The sequence below is a fragment of the Triticum aestivum genome, chromosome 2A, assembly GCF_018294505.1.
Source record: "Triticum aestivum cultivar Chinese Spring chromosome 2A, IWGSC CS RefSeq v2.1, whole genome shotgun sequence".
In the NCBI taxonomy this organism is placed as follows: Eukaryota; Viridiplantae; Streptophyta; class Magnoliopsida; order Poales; family Poaceae; genus Triticum; species Triticum aestivum.
Genome location: NC_057797.1, coordinates 307,793,619 through 307,805,069, shown reverse-complemented (window position 1 = coordinate 307,805,069; position 11,451 = coordinate 307,793,619).

Here is an 11,451-nt window from a genome sequence, read left to right as displayed (position 1 = left end):
CCGCCGCCCGCGCGCCGCTGCTCCTCCGCCCTCGGCGCGCCGCACCGCCGCCTCGCTGCCCCGTTGGCCCGCGCCGCACCGCTGCCGGATTTCGCGACGCCACCGCCGCCAGTTTTCGCCCGAGAATCGGTAAAAACCCGCAAAGCCGCCGCCGTTTTTTCTTGTAAACCCTAGATCGGTTTTTTTATTTTAGATCAGATCGGTATTCTTCGGTTAGCTCTAATCTACGAACATTCGTTTGTTAATTCGTTTTATCGAAAGAACTTGTTCGTTAGTCTCTATTAGCGGACGTTCGTCCGATAGATTTTTCTTTTTATTTTTATTTTCGACCAGGGACCTATCCACGATTTTATCGCAGATTAGCCCCTGATCTTCAAACACTCGCAACTTTTTAACCGTTAGTCCAAATTCAGTGAAACCAACGCCAAAATCTTCGTCTCGAGCCCCTCTTTCTGGTTAATTAACTTGAACGTGGTTTTGACAAATATAAAATCTAGTTTAAAGCTGATTTGAATTTGAAGTTCTTTTGATTGTAGTTTTAGTACCGTAGCTCCGATTTGATCGATTCTTTTTGCAAATCGAAGCTCTTCAGTTGAGCTTTCAGATTGGATATTCTTTTTTGAGTTTTACCCTTGCATCTATGCTTGCGTGCTTATGTATGCTATTGTTCATTTGCGATAGAATTTCCGGAGTGCGAAGCGTGCTACTACCAGTCTCTAGGGTTTGCGGATCGTCAACAAGGCAAGTACCACTTTGATCATACTTCTTCATTACCCAGCTTTTATGCATTAGCTACAATCCTCAAACATTGCATGAGTAGTATCTTTTAACTTGTGGGTATTGGGAAGTAGATGATGAGGTAGAACCTATTGCCCTTTTATTATTAAACCCTTGGGAGTTACTTCTAGGTTAGGCTTATATTCCTATGCTATGCTCGTAGATGTGGTTTGGTTTGAGTGATCCATGACAAATGTGAGATTGTTAATTAATGGTTAACTTAAGGTGGCTACTTAAATACACATCTGGGTGGATTGGTTGCGGGCACCTAGGGATATACCAGTGTTGTCCTTTGGTTCGCCACCCAGACTCAAAGGGATCATAAGGTTATTCATGCTAGAAACTTTCGTGTGCAGCCACAAGCTATTATAGGCTCTAACATAGTTGAGTATGTTGCATGACCTCTTTTAGTGGTAGGCTAGCAGATGTAGGGGAAAGTAGGTGTAACTGTCTACCCAAAGTAAAGTGTTAATGCTTCTGAAAGACTGTAACATCCCAAAATTCTAAATTTTGGAATGTTATAATAATTAGATAGATTTGGTTGATTGTTTGATTGATTGACTGAAAGTGAGTGAAATTCAAAACTTTTTGAAAGTTAAATGAGAGAGAATAAAAGGAGTTTCCCAAACTTTCATTTTGCATTTTGGTTGATCCTAGAAATTCTACGTAATTGAATGACCTACGGAGAGAGTTGGGGATTTCGTTATTTTCATATTTGAGTTCCCTCAAATTTTGAGAATAGGATCATTTGATTTTATTTATTTTATCATCAGTTATTTCTATTACAAAAATATGAGAGAGGGAATAAAATGACTTTCCCAAAATAAAGAAATATAGAGGACTTAATAATAAAATCAAATAAGATTTTATTTCGGAGTTTTTTGGTCTTTTATTTTGAATTTAGGAAAAATGTGCATTTTTCAAAATTGCATATAGGGCCCAAATAAATGTTCACCTTGTGCGGCTTGATTTTAGAAGCCCGTGAAAATTTATTTCGAAATTTTTGGAGTTTGTTTAGTATTTATTTTTATTTTTATTCCAAGCGAATAATTAAAAAAACCCGACTTCGGGCCGTACCCGAGCGGGACACCGCCCGGGGGCAGCCTTTAAATAGCGCTGCCCCGAGCCGCCCCAGCCCATCAGCCCTGCCTCGATCCGCGCGCGCCGCCGGAGCCGCCGCCGACGATTCCGCCGCCCGAGGTTCGTCATGCCTCGTTTTCCGTGCCGAAAAAAAGAAAAAAAATAAAAAAAAATCAGCGTCCATCGTTTTTCTTTTTCTCGGATTAAATCCGCGATTTTTCTGATTGTGATTCCTGATCCGATTTTCGTTTTAGTTAACTTTTCGCTCGTTTATCGGAATCAGGCGATTCAAGCGCCTAGAGTTTCGTCTCGAAACCCTCTAACCGTTTAACCAACTTAAACAAGATTTTGCTACTGTAAAATTTTCCCTAGATTCAGATTACTAGAACGAAGTTGTTTTCTTTCGCCGTTCGTCTTTCGTTGCTTCGTTCGATTTGATTTTTCTTTTGCCAACCGGAGTTCTTAAGTTGAACCTTCTGGTTAGATCTCTTATTTGAGTTTTACCTGTGCATTAGATGAGTACTTATTGTATGCTTCTTTGTTTGTCTGCGGTAGAATACCCGGAGTGCGCCGTTTGTTACTTCGAATCTCTAGGTTTCGCGGATCATCAGCAAGGCAAGTTCACACTTTGATCATACCCCTTTCATACCCAGTTTTTATGCATTCGTTTCAATCCTCAAACATTGCATGATTAGGATCTAATTAAATTGTGGGTTGGGAAGTAGTTGATGAGGTAGGAACCTATTGCCCTGCATTCAAACCTTGGGATTTACTATTACGTTATGCTTACATTGCCATGCTATGCTCGTAGACATGGATTGGGTCTGAGAGTATTTCATGACAAATGTGAGATTGTTAATTAATGGTTCAACTTAAGGTGGCAACTTTAATACACATCTGGGTGGATTGCTAGGGGCACCCTGGGGATATACCAGTGGACTTGCCCGGACACTTGGGGATATACTAGTGTTGTCCTAGGAGATCCCGGGGATATACCGTGTGACCATCCTACGGTCCGCCACCCAGGCTCAAAGGGATCATAAGATTATTCATGCTAGAAACTTCCGTGTGCAGTCACAAGCTATTATGGGCTCTAGCATAGTTGATTAAGTTGTGTGAACTCTTACAGTGGTAGACTAGCAGATGTAAGGGTTGCAGGTGGTACGGTCTACCCATTGTAAGGTGCAAACGCTTCTGAAAGACTGTCTTGGTCATCCGTTTCTCAAACACCATGTAGTGCGAGAAATCCAACGGAGGAGATCGAGTCTTGTGGGGAAAAGTGCGCAAACCTCTGCAGAGTGTAATAAACTAATCATGATTAGCCGTGTCCCCGGTTATGGACATCTTGAGTATCTAGTTCCTGGATTATCCTGTTGATCTCGTCATGTTACTTTAAATGAATATTGTTGGGTTTAATGATGTTACTTAATTGGGATTGAGAATGCTGTCAACCATTCTCAATGTTTAACAACCACCATGATAGTTAAATAAAATTTATTCCTTTGCAGTAGGGAAAAATTGGCTTTTCGCAAAAACCTTATAACCATAGAGCTTTTCCACCAGCCAAATATGCATGTAGTGATAGCCTTTATTCATCATTCTCTATGGTGTGAATTTGCCTGTACATTCAATGTACTGACCCTCTGTGGCTGCAACGTCTCATGTTGCAGGATTATCTTACGACGAGTAAGAGGTACGTTAGGGTTACGATTTCTACACTCAACTTTGTCGTTGGTGTTGATGGGAATCCACAACCTTGTTACTTCCACTATTTTGGATTGAGGTAATAGTATTTACGTTACTTTATACATGTGATTTACCTCTGTTATAAATCCTCGAGTACTGTGTGTGTCAGCATACCGATCCAGGGATGACACTTAAGCACAGAGACTTGATCCATTCGGGTCGGGTCGCTACAAGATGGTATCAGAGAACATGTTGACTGTAGGACGTAACCCTAGAAACTGGCAAGCCCATAGCAAAGATTTTCTCTACAACTTTCCCTTTCAAAAAAATCTTTTACCTCTCTTCTCTTCTGAGCTTATGCAAAAATTCCCTTTAGTGAGACCATACCCCTTTCCCCTTTTGACCACACGAAGATTCGACTGATGAGACCACTCCAAGAAGTACAAGATATCGGACAACCATGACCACTACAGAATGAAGGAGATTTTACCGTGCATCTGAATAATGGAGACTACAATAGTTGAAGACTCTGAAGACTAGGAGAATTTGAAGGCTCTGAAGAATCCCCAAATTTTTATGACCTAGGAAGGCTACCCTTATGGAACTTGGCAGACTTTTGAAGCTGTCAATACCCGAGATCAAGGTGTGTCAGAGAAAGACTGAAACAAGGAGCATGAGAACTCAAAGTTTTGTCAAAAGAAAACCCTAGGAGATATCAACTATGGAATGATAGCTCATGGGAATGACAAGAGCAGAAACACAGCTATCCATGATGTTATCGCCCGCTTATGCTATTGTCACCGTGCTGAGTTAAGCATGCATATGCATAGAAGGATTGGATGGTAGAAGGCTGATTGAGCACCTATCAGCAAGATGAAGTTTTAACTTTAGCCGGTGTATCACCATGATCTGGAGTGTTACATCAAGAAGTTAAGATGGACCTACAAGAAGCAGTATTTGATAAGGACGCGTTTCGTGAAGAACTCATGACCCAGAAGCTGAAAGTAGCCAAGCTAGAGGAGCCAAACCTCGAGATATCGAAGATTTACCAGGAACTGAAGAACAGACGGAACATGGTTCATGCCAAGGATGTTGAAACATAGAAGTTTGGAATGCAACTCCAGAATATTCAAGGATGTCACGAGAGACCTTGCTACAACAGATATGAGCTGGCAAAAGAACTTGAGAAAGACAAGCATGATCGGAAGAAGCCATTGGAGGCATGAACAAGGCTTGAAGAGCTTGGAGACGTTGAAGATTTATTGACCTTTAGAAGACCAAACCCCTGTTATACACTTACGTTAGATGCGATGATTGTGAGCTGTCATTTGTTTGATGTTTTCCGACAGCCACAATAAATCTGTCTTTTCAAAACTTTTGTTTGTATTGTGTGTATCTCTCTCTATCTCTCTTATCTCACCCCAAACCCATGGACCCAATAGAGGATGAATGAAGATGAGATTATATTTTCTATACCGATGAGTCAGTTGGAGACGAACCGATGGATTCAGAACATGGAGGATCGCATGGAGAATAACCCTATAGTTGGAAATGATATGACCCAACATGCTCTTCAATGCTTTGAAAGAGGTGCTGCTACTTGGTGGAGGATGTACCAAACCATCAATGGATGGCAAGGAGTAACCACTTGGAAAGAATTTAAGTTGACTATGCCAAAGCCTCGGCTTGTGTCCCAGAAGTTGAAGCCCTATGGAAAGGATATGAAGAAACCTTGTGCATGCAAGATTTGTGGAGAAATCGGACACACCCATAAAGAACACAAGGATGAGTGCCCTAATTGTGAAGGAAGTCACCCAGTTGAAGAATGCCCAACTAGGCAGATTACTTGTTTCTTGTGTGAAGGGACTACCCACTATCCTGCCCAGTGTCACATTTACCCCATGGTACAATGAACCATCCAGCAGGAGAAAGAAGTAATGAAAGTAGCCCTCATGGAAATTTTAGAAGAAACTGTGATGAATGAAGAGGTGGAGGACACGTCTAAATAAGAATCAATTAAACCCTGCACCAAGTCATGCTATTCATGTGGAGAAGAAGGACACATCTCCCAGAATTGTATGAATGGGGATCTAGTAGAATTCCCGACAGAGGAAGTAGAATATGACCCACAGGAAATAGAAGCCCTGATTGGAATGGAAAAGTCCAGGAAGAGAAACCGATTGGAGCCCAGGAGGAACCTGAGTCATATCACCTGTTACAGGTGCAAGGAGTCAGGGCACTACCTCAACAATTGCCCAAAAAGGAAACCTCGATACTTGTCAGAAGTAATATGTTTTAGTTGTAATGGAGCAGGGCACTTTGCTAGAGAATGCCCCAAGGAGAAGGAAACTTGTGCTAGATAGTTGAGTTGCAACAAAAGAAATGGAGTAGTAGAAGTGAGGACATTCTCTTTTATATTGAGGTGTTGAGTTGAGACATGTAATGGAAAAGCGAGAGATTGTGATCATTTGAGAAAGAATAAAGTTAGCATTGTTGGTAATGATATGGATTTTATGAGTTGTTACTCTATGAAGAAGAATTTTGACCATTTCTGATGATATGAGAAATATGGTCTATGGAAGATTTGTGCATTTTAAGGGTGGTAGTACCCTGTAAGAACCGTTGACCACTGGAAAAGATAAGGATACTCCACTGAGTGGGTTTTGGACAAAATGAATACGAGTTTTGTCTCGATATGTGTGAAACCCCAAGAGTATGTGGGATGAAGTTGGATACCGTCAGTTGTTTGGACCAAATGTGATCAAGGAGTCAGAAGAGAATGTTAAGTTGATTCGAGATAGATTGAAGGTAGCTCAGTCCAGGCAGAAGAGTTATGTAGACTCAAAACGCAAGGAGGTAGTCTATGAAATTGGAGATAGAGCATGTCTTCATGTGTTCCCTCTGCGAGGAGTTAAACGAATTGGACTTAAGGGAAAATTAGCCCCGAGATTTGTAGGACATACCGAGTTTTGGAGCATAGGGAGAAGTGGCCAACAAGTTGGAGTCACCTGAAGGACTGTCAGGAGTTCATGAGGTGTTTCACGTTTCCCAGTTGAAGAAGTGCCATGCAGAGATGGCCAATATTCCCCTGTAAGAACGCTTGACCCTGGAAAGGATAATGATGTTCCACGAAGTGGAATATGGACTCCGTAAGTATAAGTTTTATCTCGGTATGTGGGATATCCCACGAGGATGAAGAGATAAATTACTATTGGATATAAAGGAGGTATGATGTCAGAAATATGGATCAATGGAAACTCCATGATGAGTCTGAGTAATCATGTCCTAGTTTGGTGCCAATAGAAGGAAGGAAGACAATACAATTGGATGGATTTAAGAATACTAGGAAGTTGGAAGTTGGAATAACGATCAGTTGCCTCGAGGATGAGTTCAAGGTTTACAAGTAATGAGATGGGCCATAACCCATAGGGCCCAGGACCTGCCAAGAAGCAAGCACATTCTTGCTGAAGGAAAAACCCTGGAGGAAGTCACGATTTTATCGACAGACAATCTTATAGGAGTTACTCAAAAACCTGAGAGATTGTGAAGGAACGATAGATATTTTTTTGGCTTGCAGAACCAATGGATTTATCCGAACCTTGGTTCGTCTATAAGAGAAATTCTGCAATGCTTGTGAGGATGACCGAGTGTTAGAATGCGAGATTCGCTAAGCTGTATACATGGTAATGATTTGGGTGCGGGATGGATTGATCACCATACCGACTTACTCTTATTGTTCGCCTTGCTATATGGGATGGTAAATCTGAGTGACTTACCTATAGTAGAGAGACGACGATCAAAACCTTGTATAAGCCTTAGAATGGTATATGTATTTTTCCCTTGTAAAAGGCATCCTTGCCAACCGTAGGTTATACGGTGAGGATCAACCAGACCCATTTCCTGCAGAAGGAACCATAAATTGTTGACCACCATGAGATATCGATATTTGTTTAGTTTTGGCGCCAGACCCGTCAGCTAAGAAGACCCAGTATCGGAATAACCTTACCAAGAGCAAAGGACAAAAGAATTGAGGAAAAGGTTATGCCGTTATCGGAAGATCTCGGAGGAGAAATTTTCTCGAGGATCTGAGAAGACCGACACTATCAAGAATAAGGATGGAGTATATGAGTTTTGATGGAACAGTAACCATGCTTCTAAGGGTGGTAGCACCCCAGACCCCTGTAATGATCTATGGATTTTGAGAAGACCCCCAAACCCTAACCTATTTCTTTCTAGCCTCTCCGAATCTTGAGGACGAGATTCATTTTAAGGGTGGTAGGTTTGTAACATCCCAAAATTCTAAATTTTGGAATGTTATAATAATTAGATAGATTTGATTGATTGTTTGATTGATTGACTGAAAGTGAGTGAAATTCGAAACTTTTTGAAAGTTAAATGAGAGGGAATAAAAGGACTTTCCCAAACTTTCATTTTGCATTTTGGTTGATCCTAGAAATTCTACGCAACTCAATGACCCACAGAGAGAGTTGGGGATTTCGTAATTTTCATATTTGAGTTCCCTCAAATTTTGAGAATAGGATCATTTGATTTTATTTATTTTATCATCAATTATTTCTATTACAAAAATATGAGAGAGGGAATAAAATGACTTTCCCAAAATAAAGAAATATTGAGGATTTAATAATAAAATCAAATAAGATTTTATTTCGGAGTTTTTCGGTGTTTTATTTTGAATTTAGGAAAAATGTGTGTTTTTCAAAATTGCATATAGGGCCCAAATAAATGTTCACCTTGTGCGGCTTGATTTTAGAAGCCCGTGAAAATTTATTTCGGAATTTTTGGAGTCCGTTTAGTATTTCTTTTCATTTTTCTTCCGAGCAGAGTAATTAAAAAAAAACCGACTTCGGCCGTACCCGAGCGGGACACCGCCCGAGGGCAGCCTTTAAATAGCGCCGCCCCGAGCCGCCCCAGCCCATCAGCCCCGCCTCGATCCGCGCGCACTGCCGGAGCCGCCGCCGACGATTCCGCCGCCCGAGGTTCGTCGCGCCTCATTTTCCGTGCCGAAAAAAAAGAAAAAAAAAGAAAAAAATTCGGCGTTCGTCGTTTTTCTTTTTCTCGGATTAAATCCGTGATTTTTCTGATCGCGATTCCTGATCCGATTTTCGTTTTAGTATAACTTCTCGCTCGTTTGTCGGAATCAGGCGATTCAAGCGCCTAGAGTTTCGTCTCGAAACCCTCTAACTGTTTAACCAACTTAAACAAGATTTTTCTACAGTAAAATTTGCCCTAGATCCAGATTACTAGAACAAAGTTGTTTTCTTTCGCCGTTCGTCTTTCGTTGCTTCATTCGATTTGATTTTTCTTTTGCCAACCGGAGTTCTTAAGTTGAACCTTCTTGTTAGATCTCTTGTTTGAGTTTTACCTCTGCATTAGTTGAGTACTTATTGTATGCTTCTTTGTTTGTCTGCGGTAGAATACCCGGAGTGCGCCGCTTGTTACTTCGAATCTCTAGGTTTCGCGGATCATCAGCAAGGCAAGTTCACACTTTGATCATACCCCTTTCGTACCCAGTTTTTATGCATTAGTTTCAATCCTCAAACATTGCATGATTAGGATCTAATTAAATTGTGGGTTGGGAAGTAGTTGATGAGGTAGGAACCTATTGCCCTGCATTCAAACCTTGGGAGTTACTATTACGTTATGCTTACATTGCCATGCTATGCTCGTAGACGTGGATTGGGTTTGAGAGTATTTCATGACAGATGTGAGATTGTTAATTAATGGTTCAACTTAAGGTGGCAACTTTAATACACATCTAGGTGGATTGCTAGGGGCACCCTGGGGATATACCAGTGGACTTGCCCGGACACTTGGGGATATACTAGTGTTGTCCTAGGAGATCCCGGGGATATACCGTGTGACCATCCTACGGTCCGCCACCCAGGCTCAAAGGGATCATAAGATTATTCATGCTAGAAACTTCCGTGTGCAACCACAAGCTATTATGGGCTCTAGCATAGTTGATTAAGTCGTGTGAACTCTTACAGTGGTAGAATAGCAGATGTAGGGGTTGTAGGTGGTACGGTCTACCCATCGTAAGGTGCAAACGCTTCTGAAAGACTATGTCTCGGTCATCTGTTTCTCAAACACCATGTAGTGCGAGAAATCCAACGGAGGAGATCGAGTCTTGTGGGGAAAAGTGCGCAAACCTCTGCAGAGTGTAATAAACTAATCATGATTAGTCGTGTCCCCGGTTATGGACATCTTGAGTATCTAGTTCTTGGATTATCCTGTTGATCTCATCACGTTACTTTAAATGAATATTGTTGGGTTTAATGATGTTACTTAATTGGGATTGAGAATGCTGTCAACCATTCTCAATGTTTAACAACCACCATGATAGTTAAATAAAATTTATTCCTTTGAAGTAGGGAAAAATTGGCTTTTCGCAAAAACCTTATAACCATAGAGCTTTTCCACCAGCCAAATATGCATGTAGTGATAGCCTTTATTCATCATTCTCTATGGGTGTGAATTTGCCAGTACATTCAATGTACTGACCCTCTGTGGCTGCAATGTCTCATGTTGCAGGATTATCTTACGACGAGTAAGAGATACGTTAGGGTTACGATTTCTAAACTCAACTTTGCCGTTGGTGTTGATGGGAATCCACAACCTTGTTACTTCCGCTATTTTGGATTGAGGTAATAGTATTTACGTTACTTTATACATGTGATTTACCTCTGTTATAAATCCTCGAGTACTGTGTGTGTCAGCATACCGATCCAGGGATGACACTTAAGCACAGAGACTTGATCCATTCGGGTCGGGTCGCTACAAAGACTGTGTCTCGGTCATCCGTTTCTCAAACACCATTTAGTGCGAGAAATCCAGCGGAGGAGATCGAGTCTTGTGGGGAAAAGTGCGCAAACCTCTGCAGAGTGTACAAACTAATCATGGTAGCCGTGTCCCCGGTTATGGACATCTTGAGTATCTGGTTCTTGAATTATCATGTTGATCTCATCAATCTAAATTAATTTGTTGGGTTGTTAACTATTGTTTAATTGGGATTGAGATGGGGTTACCATTCTCAATGTTTATCAACTACCATGATAGTTAGACAAAATATATTCCTTTGTTGTAGGAAAAAATTGGCTTTTTCGCAAAAACATTATAACCATAGAGCCTCCACCAGCCATATATGCATGTAGTGATAGCATTTACTTGTTCATTGCTCCATTGTGTTATCTTGCCAACATATCACGTTAATGACTTTTTAGACGAAGAGTAAGGTGCGCTAGGTCATTTATCGTGCACTCAGCTATGCCTTTGGAGTTGATGGACTCACTTTATGTTCCAAGCCTTCCATTGTTATCTTATTTAGATGGCCTTAAGCAATATTATTGTATTAAATTCTCTTGTGAGACATTCGATGTAATAAGTGTCTGATTGCTATTCTGTTATAAATCCGTCGAAGTACTGTGTGTGTCAGCATTACCGATCCAGGGATGACAATTATGCATAGAGATTTGACCATCTGAAGTCGGATCGCTACAAGATGGTATCAGAGCACACACTGATTGTAGGACACGACCACCAAGATAAGCCATAGGTCACTCTACTCTACTCATTTATGACCCGCCTCCCTTTTTCCACTCTATAGGATGGCGGCCCTAAGGAACAAGTTTCCACAACCGGATGAAGACACAACTTTTGGATGACACTTGAAGGAAGTCACTAGGTACCTGAACATCGGAATACCAAGCTTCACCAAGACCTACACCGCCAATTTACCAGAAGAGGATCGTTGGATGATTCAAGTTCAAGTTTCAGGAAGGACATTTACGCCAGTTACTGAACCCATAGAGTTTTCCTTTGATTCATTTTTTATATTTATTTAGGATTTTTCCTTTTCGATGGAATTTACTTTTTAAAAAAGTTTTGGGC